Raw genomic sequence first — 16,034 nt, 5'->3', positions numbered from 1 at the left:
AGCGTTTGTGAACAGCAGTTTTCAGCTCTTTCCACAGATTCTCAATTGGATTCAGGTCTGGACTTTAACTTGGCCATTCTAACACCTGGATACGTTTATTTTTGAACCATTCCGTAGATTTTGCTTTATGTTTTGGATCATTGTCTTGTTCAAAGACAAATCTCCGTCCCAGTCTCAGGTCTTTTGCAGACTCCAACAGGTTTTCTTCAAGAATGGTATTTGGCTCCATCCATCTTTCCATCAATTTTAACCATCTTCCCTGTCCCTGCTGAAGAAAAGCAGGCCCAAACCATGATGCTGCCTCCACCATGTTGGACATTTGGATGGTGTATTCAGGTTGATGAGCTGTGTTGCTTTTACCCCAAACATATTGTTTGGCATTTTGCCCAAAAAGTTCGATTTTGGTTTCATCACAGTATCATAGTATCATAGTTTTTAAGGTTGAAGGGAGACTCTAAGTCCATCTAGTTCAACCTGTAGCCTAACATGTTGATCCAGAGGAAGGCAAAAAAACCCCAATGTGGCAAACAAGTTCCAATGGGGAAAAAATTTCCTTCCTGACTCCACATCCGGCAATCAGACTAGTTCCCTGGATCAATACCCTGTCATAAAATCTAATATACATAACTGATAATATTAAATTTTTCAAGAAAGGCGCCCAGGCTCTGCTTAAATGTTAGTAGTGAATCACTATTTACAACATCATGCGGCAGAGAGTTCCCTAGTCTCACTGCTCGTACAGTAAAGAATCCTCGTCTGTGATTATGATTAAACCTTCTTTCCTCAAGACGTAGCGGATGCCCCCATGTTCCAGTCGCAGGCCTAGGTGTAAAAAGATCTTTGGAAAGGTCTCTGTACTGTCCCCTCATATATTTATACATTGTGTTTAGATCCCCCCTAAGCCTTCGTTTTTCCAAACTAAATAACCCCAAGTTTAATAACCTGTCTTGGTATTGCAGCCCACCCATTCCTCTAATAATCTTGGTCGCTCTTCTCTGCACCCTCTCCAGTTCAGCTATGTCCTTCTTATATATCGGTGACCAGAATTGTACACAGTATTCTAAGTGCGGTCGCACTAGTGACTTGTACAGAGGTAGAACTATATTTTTTTCATGAACACTTATACCTCTTTTAATACATCCCATTATTTCATCTGACCAGAGCACCTTCTTCCACATGTTTGGTGTGTCTCCCAGCTGGCTTGTGGCAAACTTTAAACAACACTTTTTATGGATATCTTTGAGAAATGGCTTTTTTCTTGCCACTCTTCCATAAAGGCCAGATTTGTACAACTGATTGTTGTGCTATGGACAGACTCTCCCACCTCAGCTGTAGATCTCTGCAGTTCATCCAGAGTGATCATGGGCCTCTTGGCTACATCTCTGATCAGTCTTTTCCTTGTTTGAGATGAAATATTTGAGGGACGGCCGGGTCTTGGTAGATTTGCAGTGGTATGATACTCCTTCCATTTCAATATGATTGTTTGCACAGTGCTTCTTGGGATGTTTAAAGTTGTGGAAATCTATGTGTAACCAATCCAGCTTTAAGCTTCTCCACAACAGTATCACTGACCTGCCTGTTGTGTTCTTTGGTCTTCATTATGCTCTCTGTGCTTTAAACAGAACACTGAGACTATCACAGAGCAGGTGCATTTATACGGAGACTTCATTACACACAGGTGGCTTATGTATATCATCATTAGCCATTTAGGACAACATTGGATCATTCAGAGATCCTCGATGAATTTATGGAGTGAGTTTGCTGCACTGAAAGTAAAGTGGCCGAATAATATTGCCCGCCCCAATTTTCTGTTTATTTTTTTTTCACAAAAGTTTAAAATAAGCAATAAATTTCGTTCAACTTCACAATTGTGTCCCACTTGTTGTTGATTATTCAGCATAACATTAACATTTTTATCTTTATGTTTGAAGCCTGAAGTGTGGGCAAAGGTTGAAAAAAAAGTTTTGTTAAAAGAACTGAGAATCCTTAGTGGTTGATACCTTTAATGGATAACTGAAAAGCTGGTAATAATAGCAAGCTTTCGAGACTACGCAGGTCTCTTCATCAGGCTTAGTATAACACAAAGATATATTTTACCTGTATGGAAAAGGTTGAAAAATTCAAGGGGGCTGAATACTTTTGCAAGGTACTGTATATGGTTTTGCTCATCGTTATCGCCACCCTTGAAGTTTAAGAACATAATGTGGAATATCTCCTGAAAAAAATTAATTAAGTGAAACAGCTTTTTTGTATAGAGAACTCATGTTAAATACAAATGAGCAAATGATAAACCACAATTTAAAATAAAAAACAATGGGGGTATTGGAAAAACCTAAAGCTTGATGTGACACTGGTATTGGCACCCTTTTTATTAAATTAGTAGGGAAACACATTTTGTCTCGCCTTTAGTAGATCTCAAATGAGAATTACCTGTGATAAACTGATGATGCCCATGTGACATGAATTAGCCAATGAATGATAACTTCTATGTTTTAAAAAGCCACATGGCAGGCCTTTTTCCTTTGTCAAAATGGTGAAGACACAGGAGCTGTCTGAGGACATCAGAACTGCTATTATTAGCAGACACTAGACACCCAAAAGTTATAAGGCCATCTCCAAAGACCTTGGTATCCCAGTTTCAACAATGTGCAATGTTATTCAGAAATGTGCCAAGCATGCAACCGTGAAGAACCTCCCTAGACTTTAGGCAAAGAGCAAAATTGAGAAGAGATTTCTTCGAAGGTTGGTGTCAATGGTGGAAAAAACACTACGCCAAACATCCAAAAACCTGAAGGTCAACCTGGAACAGTCTGAGGTCATGTTTTCAACAGCTACCATATATCGCACACTAAACCAAAAAGAGCTTTTTGGGCAAAGGCCAAGGAAGAAACCATTGCTGAAAAAAAGACACAAAAAGGAATGACTGATTTTTTCCAATGACAACCTTGACAAACCACAAAAAAACCACAATCCTTCTGGGAAAATGTTCTGTGGACAGATGAAATAAATTGACCTTTTTGGCAATGCAAAGCAACAGCTTCTTTACGGATGGCGCAATGAAGCTTATAAGAAAAATAACAGCCTACCAACAGTTAGGCATGGTGGAGGATCCAAAATGCTGTGGGGTTGCTGTGCTGCATCTGGTACTATAGGCACTGACCGTATGACAGAAATCATGAAATTAGATAATTATAAAGAGAATTTAGAGCAAAATTTATTTTGAGTCAGAGATCATGAGCCCTCCAGCAAGACAATGACCCAAAGCAAGCACACATCAAAAAGTACACAGGAATGGTTGAAAAAGGAAAAATAGACTGTTTTAAAACTGCTAGGAATGAGTCCTGACCTTGATCCCATTGAAAATGTTTGGGATGAGCTGAAATCTGCCATTGGGAAAAAGAACCCTGCAAACATTGAAGAGCTTGAACAAATTGCAAAGGAAGAGTTGGTTTTTCATACACTGTACAATAACTTCAGGTATAAATGGAAATGTACCAAAGTTGTATCCTTAGGATTTTATAATTAGTGGTCCAAAGTAATACAACAATAAAACATTGTCAACTATACATATTGCAATTTCAAAGAAGAAACAGAATAAACAGCATTTGAAGCAATAAAGGCTCCCCTAACTATTACTTGGTTGCATACTCTTTGACATTAATGACAGCTTCCAAACGTTTCTTGTACACATCTATAAGCTTCTTGCACTTCTCAGCTGGTATTTTCCCCCACTCTTCCTTTGCAGTTTGTTCAAGCTCTTCAATGTTTGCGGAGTTCTTTTTCCCAATAGCAGATTTTAGCTCACCACAAAGATTTTCAATGGGATTCAGGTCAGGACTCATTGCTAGCCATTTTTGAAAAAGTCCATTTTTTCTTTTTCAACCATTCCTGTGTACTTCTGGATGTGTGCTTTTGGGTCATTGTGTTGCTTGAGGATCCATGATCTTCAACTGAAGTCAAGTTTTCTTACACTGGGTAGGACATTTTGCTTTAAAATTTCTTGATAATTCTCTGATTTCATGATTCCTGTGATATGGTCAAGGCCTGCAGTACCAGACGCACCAATGCAACCCCACAGCATTAAGGATCCTCCTCCATGCTTAACTTTTGATGTTCTTTTTCTGATAAGCTTCATTGCATCATTTGCTAACAAACTAGAAAAAAAACCAAGGAGAAAATTGTAGAAAAAATACCCTGACTATAAATAAATAAATTGCAAGTGCTTAATAAACAGGGTACTTAGTATATACATTTTTGCCAAAAGGTAAGAAGCTGTCTCACCTCGTCACGGTGTACCCATCTGAGACAGTCCCTAACCTACTAAAGTTAAAAACATATTCTGTACCTGACTAGTGTCATGTCAAAACTTCAATATGGATGGTAAAGTGGTTAGCTGGGTCCCAGATTAAATACACAGCAAAAAGTGAGAAGCAGGTAATTGTTCAGCCTCAGTATCAGGAGGGCTGCACCCCCAACTTGCATTAAAGCAAGATTTGCTAACAAACTGTTGCTTGGCATTGCCAAAAAGGTTTATTTTTGTTTCATCTGTCCACAAAACATTTTCCCCGAAGTATTGTGGTTTGTCATTGTATTCTTTGGCAAAGATCAGCTATTCTTTTTTATATATTTCCTTCAGCAATGGTTTTCCATGAAAAGCTATAATAAAATATTTGCAAAAATGTGAAGGGGTGTACTCACTTTTGTGATATTCTGCATATATACATATATATGTACACACACACACACACACACACACACACACACACACACACACACACATAACACTCCTATTGGTGCAATGTCACAATACTTTTAACAGTATGTATAGTATACATACATTCCTTTCTATGGCATTAATATGAATCTGACTATCCCTTTGCCATTAACTAAAATACCTTCCATTCTTTTTAGAGTGCTTTCTACAAGATTTTGAAATGTATGTGTGAGAATTTTTGATATTCATTGCCGCCCAACAGAGGTCGGACACTGATGCTGGATAAAAGGGCCCGTTTGAAAAATCTGTTCTAATTCCTTCTATGTGTTCAAAGTGGGCCAGTCAAGTTCTTCAACGCTACTCACTGAACCATCTCTTTATGGCCCTTACTTTGTACATTGGGGCACTGGAACAAAAAAGGGCCTTCCCCAAACTGTTCCCACAAAGTTGTAACCATACAATTGTCCAAAAATTCTGAAGCATTAAGATTTTTCTTCCCTGAAGCTAAGGCGCTCATACCAAGCCTTGACCAACAAACCATAGCTTTATGCATTTTCCACCGAACGTAATAGTTAGCACCAGTGTTGGATTTGTGCTAGGGCCTACAAATTTTTTAGGGCCTACAAACTGTAGTAAAGAAATATCCTAAATCCTGAGGTAAAAAAAGTAATTTAAACTAATACATTTTTATGTGATTTTAATAGGAACTTCCCATAAACTTGAATAAACAATATTTGACAACTTAATGAAATTAATATAGAACTAATCAAGGCAGTTTCTTATGGCTTCTCCTTTCACTAAAGTCATTAATGATGTCTTCAAATTCCATACTTTCTGTCAATTCACTTTCAATGCACAGAAGAGCCAAAGATGATAGACGATCTTGACCCATGGGTGAGCGTAAGTAGTTCTTAATGTGCTTCAGCTTAGAAAATAACTGTTCCCCTTCGGCATTAGACCCTGCAAAAGACAAAAAGTTAAAATTACTTAAGAAAAATTACAAACAGAATATTCTCTGCTTGTTTGTTAAAAACAGAGAATTTTAGACTGTAAATTAATTTGCAATTACTATTTCCAATGGAGTATGGAAACTTTCCATACATTTTGTATTTAAAGGGAACCTGTCAGGAGCAATATGTACCCAGAACCACGTGCAGTTCTGCATGTATATTGCTAATCCCTGCCTAACCGTCCATGTATACACTAGCATAGATAAAGAGATCTTTAGGAAAAGATTATTATGCTAATGAGTGTGGGGACTAGTCCTAAGGGCATTATATCCCCCAACTAGTCCCCCCTCTTAGCATGGTAGAGGGCGCAGGGGTGTACTATGATGCTATTCAATTCAGCATCACCAACGGTGATGCACGTATCTGTGTTCGCAGTGACTCCACTTCTGAATGCTGGGCGCTTCCAGTCATGCGCAGTATGAAGCCGGTTTTACGCGTCCCATCTTCAGACAGGTCTATTGCGCATGACTGGAAGTGCCGGTCATTCAGAACAGCGCTCACAGCGGACACAGGTACGTAATGTCACCGCTGGTGATGCTGAATTGAATAACATGTTAGTACGCCCCTGTGGCTGTCCTACCATGCTAAGAGGGGGGAACTAGTCAAGGGATATAATGCCCTTGCGACTAGTCCCTGTGCTCATTAGCATAAGATAAAAGATCTTTACAAATACTTTTCGTGAAGATCTCTATCTATGCTACTAGACACGGTGACAGTTAGGCAGGGATTAGCAATATGCACGCAGAACTGCTCGTGGTTCTGGGTGCATATTGCCCCTGACAGGTTCCCTTTAAGTTTGTGTGCCTAGAGCCTACGAAGACCTAAATACATCCCTGGTTAGCACAATATAGTCAGACAGATACTGTTCTTCTAGCAGTTGCTAGATTCAACCATCAGACTTTTCTACATACATGACATTAAAGGAATTCTTTGTTAAATGCTAGACCCTCAGGGCAAGAAGTAACTACAAAGAGCATCTGGAGTTAAGGAGGAGTCAGTACACCCATGGTTTATTGATTTCACCGCCACTTTGCTAACTCTTCATTTTTCCTATGTTGCAGCTAGAGGGCCATTAAGTACCTGTTGTCTTCTCTACCTCATATTCGGACACACTTTGATAAGCTCATTGACTGAATAATCAGAAATTCTAACAAAACTATAGAGAATAGCATATTTAAATTTGACAAGACCCTGAAGGAACTCCCCTTGGGAAAAATGATATTTTTGTGAAGGGAGGGGGTGCATCTCAAAGATTCATAGAACACCTCAATAAATGTCATCTACATCCGTGACCATATACTCGGAAACATATACTCTACCTGTTTTACCAGGAGTGTCCCTGAGACGACATGTGGACCATTTCTAATGCTTAAAAATAACTTCTGCTTATATTTAGCCTTTGCAGCTTTTTACATGAAACATTAATATGATAAGCTTGATGTGCAGTTGGATGCATTTAAAGGTCTTTTACTAACTTTATGAATCATTCTCTATTAATTCCTTGTGAAAGCATAATATATTCAAGGTGGCTCTTCTGTGTTTGGGGTCAGAAATTGCAGTGCAGGGATTTATTTTAAAAAAGAGACCGGATTTTTTTTTAAAGACATGATCCTTTGATGTTTGATTTTCAAAGCATTTCCCATAATCTTAACATTTAGGATAGAATATTTGGAAATTGTATGTTGGTTTTTGAAAACTAATTTGATGAGTACATCTTCAACTTTACAGAAAATATGAAATCGCTTACCGTCTTTTCTTGTTCATTGTCATGTTGGGACAAATCAGAGATGTCGGCTACAGGACAAGAATTAAATGCATAACTTTGCGTTTTCACTATTCTACTGTCTCTTTCAGATGAACAGCAAGGGTTAATCCAAATTTTACAGGCCAGTACTTATATTATCCATCTGGCCTCCCCCTAGCCATTAGGACCCCTAAGTAATGGGGCCTCAACCACACTTGCAGGTTCGTAAGTATCAAGAGTTTTAAGAATTCTTTATTCGTAAATGTCTTTCTAGCGAGCACAGGTAAGATTGGATAGCTGTTTTTTTCTCGTCCTAGATGTCTGTTTAATCTTTGTTCTATTGCTTCTGATTTACCTTAATTATAGCACAAATAATTTCATTTTTGTATGCAATGCTTCATTTTTTCTATCTGCATTTGAACTCATTATAAGGAGGTTTGAATAGAAATACACTTTCTCATTATCTCCAAAAATAAGCCAAAGAGTGTGACAGAAAATATGACTTCTTAATAAGCTTTCAAGCATCTGCTTTAAGAATCTGCCGGGGAATTATGTATGAAAAAGTATGTTGTCATTGTAATGAATTGTTTATGTGTATTGGCTGATTTTGGACTAAAGCCCATGTAATATAGATACCAGCTTGCTTAGTAATTCTCTTCATGACATACAGCTGTTTGGAGTCATAGCGGCAACAAAAATAGCTGAAAATTCAGCCTTGTGGAAGGGCATCCTATTTTCTTCAGGTATATGCATTTTTCAATTAAAAGTTCCATCTCAACAAATAATGTGCATTGCTGTGTGACAGAATTGGTGGTTAGATGTAGTGACACACTAAGGTACACATGGTACAGAGTAATTCTTTTTGAGAGCCAGTTAGTCCAGGACTGGATGTAATGAAGTTTTGGCACTCCATTTATAGTGTTGGCCCCCTTGGTGATGTGTCAGTCACCAAACCCACATTGGTGCCTTCATGACCTGTGGCTTCAGCTTCTATTCTGTTGCCTTAACCTCTTCATAACACATGACGTACTGAGTACGTCATGGATGGTGTCAGGTTAATCCTTGCCAGCTGCCGCCGGCAGTGATCACATCGCATGTCAGCTGATTTGAACAGCTGACATTTGCGGCTATCAGGCATGAGTGGATTAACTACCCACTCGCGCCTCTTAGCCCCTTACAGCGCACTGTGAAAATGTTACAGCACAATGTAACAGCGCAATGCGGTAAGCATTCACTTTCCCTGCTCCATCGGAAGTCACATGATGTGATCACGTGGATCTGATGGTTGCCATGGTAGCACAGGGCCATGTGATGACTCCTGTAGCTATCATGAGTCAGTTCCGCTTACAGCCGGGAGAAGGCCGTGTGTAAGAGGAGAGCAGCTGTTGTGCAGATCAGAGCAATGCTGCTCTGATCTACAAGAAAGAATGAGTGATCAGACTGCTGATTATTATAGTCCCCTAAGGACACTAGTAAAATAAGAAAAAAAAGTTAAAAGAAAGTTTTAAAAAATTAAAACAAAAATAAAAGACCTAAAAGTTCAAATCACCCCCATTTGCTCCATTGAAAATTAAAGGGTTAAAAAATGAAATGTATATAAATATATATTTATTAAATATTTGGTATTACTGTGTTCAGAAATGTCCGATCTATCAAAATATAAAATCAATCTGATCGATAAAAAGCGTAGCAGCAAAAAAATCCATACGCCGAAATTACGTTTTTTGATCGCCTGCAAATTTTACACAAAATGCAATAACTGGCGATCAAAACGTCGCTTCGGCGCAAAAACCGTACAGTTAAATACATCAGATCAAGATACAAAAAATAAGCCATCATTGAGACATAGATCCTGAAAAATGAGAATGCTTTGGATCACGGAAAATGGTGCAAAAAAAGTGCTTCATTTTTTTTGGACAAACTTTTGAATTTGTTTTAACCCCTTATGTAAAAGTAAAGCTATACATGTTTGGTATCTATGAACTCGTACTGACCTGAGGCATTACACAAACACATCAGTTTTACTATATAGTGAACACTGAATAATCTATCCCAAAAACCATCATGCAATCGCACTTTTTTGCAATTTATTTTGCAGTAGGAGTTTTTTCTTACTGTTTTCCAGTACCCTACATGGTAAAACTTATGGTTTCAATTAAAAGTAGAACTCGTCCCACAAAAAATAAGCTCTTATATGGAAAGCTCTTATATTGACAGAAAAATTAACAGTTACGGCTCTTGGAAAAAGGGGAGCGAACCCCCCCTAGAAAAACAGAAAAATCGCCTGAGGGTGAAGGGGTTAAAATAAGTAATTGACTGAGGCAACTATACCTTACAGAAAAGCCACAAGTCTACTTCATTTACAACATCCCTAGATGTTAGAATCTGAATTGGTGTCATTAATTGATGTCCATATGGTCTCATGCCTGCATTTTCACCATCCGCCTAAAAGAGAAGTCTTACACATTCTGTACATTCCATCTATGTTTTCTGGTGCTCAACTATAAGGCCAGCAGATTTGTGACTTCACCACCCACCGACACCTATGACATTAGCATCTAATGGCACTGACACACTGATTCTCTTTAAAATGCTTTTCGTTAAGGTCCACAGACAAACTACTGGTATATATCTTTACTAGGAACAAGGTGTCTTATATAAAGCTGCTGAATTTCTATATTGATGAAGACTGAAGCGGCTATAGCCATGGCGAATATGTTGGCACACTTGAAACTATTCCAGAAAATTAACTATTTTTCCCAGAAAATTAATGCAGTTACAAATATTTTGTTATACACGTTTATTTCCTTTGTGTGTATTAGAAAACATAATTTCACACAGACCCCCAAAAATGGGCCACACAAATTTGTTGTTACCTTTCCAAAATTGTGGGTAAACAACTTTGTCTCAAGCATGTGATGCTCATTCAAACTCACCTGTGGAAAATAACAGGTGTGGGTAATATGAAAATCACACCTGAAACCAGATAAAAATAGGAGAAGTTGACTCAATCTTTGCATTGTGTGTCTCTGTGTGCTCTACTAAGCATGGAGAACACAAAGAGGTGATGAAAACTGTTTAAGGACTTGAGAACCAAAATTGTTGAAAATTATCAAGGTTACAAGTCCATCTCCACAGATCCTGATGTTTCTTTGTCCACAGTGTACAACATAATCAAGAAGTTTACAGTCCCTAGTACTATAGCTAATTTTCTTGGCCATGGATGACAGAGAAAAAATGATGAAAGGTTGCAATGCAGGATAGTGGATAAGCAGCCCCAATCAAGATGCAAAGAAATTCAAGCAGTCTTGCAGGTTCAGGGTGCATCAGTGTCAACATGAACTATTCGTCAACATTTGAATGAAATTAAATGCTATGATAGGAGACCAAGGAAGACCCCACTGCTGACACAGAGACATAAAAAAGCTAAACTGCAGTTTGCCAAAATGTGCGTGATTAAGCCAAAATCCTTTTGGGAAAGCATCTTTTTAACGGCTGTGGAACAGCACATCATTCTAATTCCCATTGAACACCTGTGGAGAGATCTTAAAATTGCTGGTGGGAGAAAGCACCCTTCAAATATGAGAGACCTGGATCAGTTTGCAAAAGAAGAGTGGTCCAAAATTGAAGTTGTGAGGTGTAAGAAGCTTGGTGGTTATAGGAAGCGATTGATTGCAGTTTTTATTCAAAAAGAAGTGCAACCAAATATGAAGTTGAGGGTGCCAACATTTTCGTCCGGCCCATTTTTGCAGTTTTGTGTAAAATGATGTCCCGCAACCCCTCACTCTGAGAGGCGCTTAAGAAAGCTAGGGCGAAACACGTGTTGAGTGAGGGGTCGTGGGCTAACACTGCTGCCATTATTAGATAATTATGATGTCTCCTTGTCTTTCTAATTGATTTTGGTTTATCATATACTATTGCACCAGTAAGGGGAGCCAGTGGCGTATTATAATTTACATCACTGTTATCTCCACTGTGCTTCTGATAGTGATTACCATTTTTTGGATTTGTTGGCTATTATGGGATTATACCATTGTTAACTGTTGGTACCACTGTTACTACTATTACTTTGGCGTATTATATACTGTGGTACCTGTAGGGGGAGCTGGTGGTATCTTATAACCTGATATCACTATTTTTATCACTGTGCCTTTTATCATGACCAATACCCACTATTTTTAATCCTTTGTTATTATGGGATTATATAAATGATAACTGCTGGTACTATTGTCATTACAATGTTTTTGTAATATTTTTAAAGATATTTTTTGAGGTGTTTCATCAATCTACTCCATGTGTGATTTTCTCTTGGGAAGCCCTGATTGTTTTATCCATAACCCTGTATAACATCAATTTATTTATAATAACTGTCTAATTAATTCTATACTAAGCACTATTTTGCTGATTATATATATATATATTCTTAATATGCATTAATAAAAATTGTAAAAATTGTTTTTACATATGTTGATGTTGTCACTTTGTGTTTTGGCCATTCACATATGGCTGAGGTTGGATAATATCATTAATGTCTTAACTGTTGATTATATAACAATTTGTTGTTAGGACTTTTTGGTGAAAAAGGAAATAAACATAGCAAAATGCGTAATTCCAATAATATTCTGGCAGAAATACATCATATTATGGAACAATGTCAAGGTTGTCAATACTTTCGATCATGACTTTATATACAGTACAACAACATGAACTTCACGCTACAAAGTTGTGCAATCAAAATTTATTACTCAGTATACCTTAGATTTCATATAAAGACATATTAAGGATTTATTATCACATTACATATGGGAAGAAAATGTTGGCATGCTGATTTGGAGTGCAAGTTATGTAATATGGACCTTTATGGCTTAGGAAGTGTCAAGCAATGCATATGGTTTTCTAGTATAGAGGTGCAGAGACTCTGTGTACCTTCATACAACCTCCACTTTAATATGTGGCCCAATGTTCAAGCATTTTAAAAATCACAGTGTGTAATAATAGGATAGGTTCTCCCAAAAGACAATTTTCCTACGTTGGCAAAATTGGTTCTGCTACCAGTTTATAGCTTCAATAAATGTTGATGGTCTCCAGGCAATTCTTTTCTTCAGTACCTCCTAAGGTATGTTTCACAGTTAAATCCCATGGTGATTTCTAAACTGCTCCTTACTTCTTGCCCTATGGCTTTACAGGCATCAGGTAACAGTCTTTTCTAATTTGAGTAGAGACTCTATAGATCTTCTGTTCTAGCGTTTGTCTTGCAAACTTTAAGAGTACAGCTATGATTCTTTCATCTCCTGGGGCGTTGTTCATCAGATTCCTGATTACTTTTCACTTTTTATCGTGTAAACATATTCCTCCTTGTATATCTGTTTCATTCTGTCCTTTTTTTTTTTTGTTCTAGTCAAATGTTATTTGCACTATGGCAAATAGCTGACATTCCTGGGTAAAGCTGAGCCCAAGTAGGCTTGAGTCTGACAGAGCAAGAGCTTCTCTAACAGTGACTTCTTTTGTCTGGCTCATAGAGAGGATTCTGAGGCATGGGACCTCACCCAAACCAATTATCCTCACATGCCCTTAACTGTTGTCTTCTACAAAATAGTAAAATAATAAACTTCCTAAAAAAAAATGGCAATTTTCAAATATTTTTATGTAGACAAGGGATGAGTGAGCACTACCATGCTCGGGTGCTTGGTACTGGAAAGGATTAGGTCGGACGCTGCGGCGGGCTCGACTTGAGCACCAAGTATAATGGAAGACAATGAAAAACGCAAGTTTTTTTCTGGATATTTCTGTAAAAATGCTCGAGTTTCCCTTTAACTGCCATTATACTTGGTACTCAAGTCAAGCCCGTTGTAGAGTCCGAACAGCTCGTTTACAGTACCGAGCACTCGAACATGGTAGTGCTTGTTCATCCATAGTGTAGATGTCTATAGAGTACTTGTGCTTACAGATTGTTAAAAAAGATATCTTGGCTTAGGTTTGGCTTTCTTATTTGGTACTCTGGGTAAACTACAACAATATTTATCACATTCCCTCACTTTAGCATTTGGAAATAATAACTCTAGCTGTGATTCAGTTGTGTCCCGGAGGTTTTGAGGAACTTAAAGTGACAGACATGTAAGGTCTGAGCAGTGGCATTGCTAGGGTCAGAAAAGATCAGGGGTCCAAGACGCAACATGTAAGCCCTCTCCTCCTCCCAAAAAAGTATAACACTACAGATAAAACGGTGATCACTCTCTGAGTATGTAAGCGGATGGTGAATTGAAGATGCACTCAGTTGACATCTTACAGTATCTGAAAGTAAAAGTCGCCATCTGCTGGTCGAGAAATACAAAGAGGAACTAAAGAGTTAAGTGTGGGTTTCCTCAAGTTTAGAAAAGACGATGGGTCAGATGGCAGTTGTGGTGTAGTTTCGAAATATAAAATGCTCGGCTGAGCTGAGAAGGTAAGGAGTTGACGCCAGTTGCTGTACCAAGCAGGTGGTGTTACCAGGAAAGAGGTTTACAGCCACCTTTGACACACAAGGGCTCAAAAGCAGTCAGATCCAAATGAAAGTTTGAGTTTGAGAAGACAGACCAAATCCAGACAAGGCTTGGGAGAGGATATGAGACTGTAGCAAAGAACTGTTACTGTGGACCTTTGCTTTCCTGCACAGACGTGCGGTACTGGGAGTGGATTGGGGCCGTGCTTCAGGTAGCGAAGTTAGCCAGCACATTGAGTGAGAGAGACCACTCCTGAATTGGACTTGTGGTGTAGCGGGTGTTGTTGTAGACTCCGTCGGGGCCTGTGTACTATTTTTTTTTAAATCAGATCTTTTTTATTAAACAACTAGGAATCAATAGAGAGAAAATATATTGCATCTTATATAACTAGTAAAGGCGTACATTGAAAAAACATATGTTGTCTATAAATCAGGTTCTTCACTGTATAAAAAAAAAAAAAAAGGATTCTTAGATCATAATTATATAAATTGAGCCTACAAACAACATGGCTGCACAGATAAACAAAAGATAAATTATGCAATAATACCTCAGTCTAATAGGAAAGCCTCCTCCATCAGCCGTGTCGCTCCGCATCATATTTCCATACCAGCTTGCCTCTCTCTTCCCGTTTAGTCATCAATCAGTTGTATTGTGATATGATATATTTGGTCTATGAGTCCCAGGGTTTGTTTGCAGAAATCACCAATGTGTCCACACTCCCACATAACATGCATCAAATGGGCATCATCCTGTCCACACCTAATACATTGTGCATTTGGTCTAAGGGGTACTTTGCACGTTGTGACATCGCTACTGCGATATCGTCGGGGTCAAATCGAAAGTGACGCACATCCGGCGCCGGTAACGACGTCGCAACGTGTAAAGCCTAGATGCGCCGATAAACGATCTCAAAAGCGTCGTAAATCGGCGATCTGTGTAGCGTCGGTCATTTCCATAATGTTGCACCAATAGGAGATACGATGTTTTTCCTCGTTCCTGCGGCACCACACATCGCTGTGTGTGATGCCGCAGGAGCGAGAAACATCTCCTTATCTGCCTCCACCGGCTATGCGGAAGGAAGGAGGTGGGTGAGATGTTTACATCCCACTCATCTCTGCCCCTCCGCTTCTATTGGCCGCCTGCCGTGTGACGTCGCTGTGACGCCGCACTACCCGCCCCCTTAGGAAGGAGGCGGGTCGCCGGCCAGAGCGACGTCGCAGGGCAGGTAAGTGCGTGTGAAGCTGCCATAGCGATAATGTTCGGTACGGCAGCTATCGCAAGATATCGCATGTGCAACGGAGGCGGGTACTATCACGCTCGGCATTGTTAGCATCGGCTATCGATGTTGCAGCGTGCAAAGTACCCCTAAGTCCTATCCTGAATAATAGGCTGGGAGTTTTATATACCCTGTGGATGAGATATATTTGAGAAAGCCTTTGGCACTCAGAGACCGCCAGTTTAGGGACCTGTTCTAGAATGTCAGACCACTGGTCTTCCGTCAGGGGACTAACATCCCGTTCCCATTTACTTTTAACAGTCAGAGGGTACGTCTCTAGATGGGCAGGTAGTAATCTTTTGTATAGTTCAGAAATAAGGCCTTTAGAGGACTCAGATGTAAGTAGCATATGTAATGTTTGATTATGTGTCACTGTCATCAGGTTTGTCCTCCTCTGTCTTTCCAGTGCGTGTCTCAGCTGTAAGTATTGATAAAAGAAGAGATGCGGGAGGTGAAACTCCGTTCTCAATTGCTCAAAACTCTTAAGAATATTATTTTGTAGTACTTGTGACACTAAATGGATCCATTTATCTTCCCATCCTCTGAACCCCACTAATTTTTTAATTTCTGGCAAATCCGGGTTCCGCCACAGTGGCCAGAACTCCGTAGGCCCATTTATCTTCAAAAGAAACTTACCTCTGTCCCATACCCTAAATATCATAGCCAACGTGGGATATCGTGCCCCATTTATCTGTCTTTGTCCTACATCCAACTGGCAACCCGGATATTTCCATACCGATCCCTCTCTCACTATATCACCACTATTATCATACGCTCCTTCTTTGCCACAACTCCTAAGATGTCGCATCTG

The sequence above is a fragment of the Anomaloglossus baeobatrachus genome, chromosome 4 (assembly GCF_048569485.1).
Source record: "Anomaloglossus baeobatrachus isolate aAnoBae1 chromosome 4, aAnoBae1.hap1, whole genome shotgun sequence".
NCBI classification, from domain to species: domain Eukaryota; kingdom Metazoa; phylum Chordata; class Amphibia; order Anura; family Aromobatidae; genus Anomaloglossus; species Anomaloglossus baeobatrachus.
The sequence above is the reverse complement of the archived record's forward strand: the minus strand, read 5'-3'. Positions refer to the sequence as shown.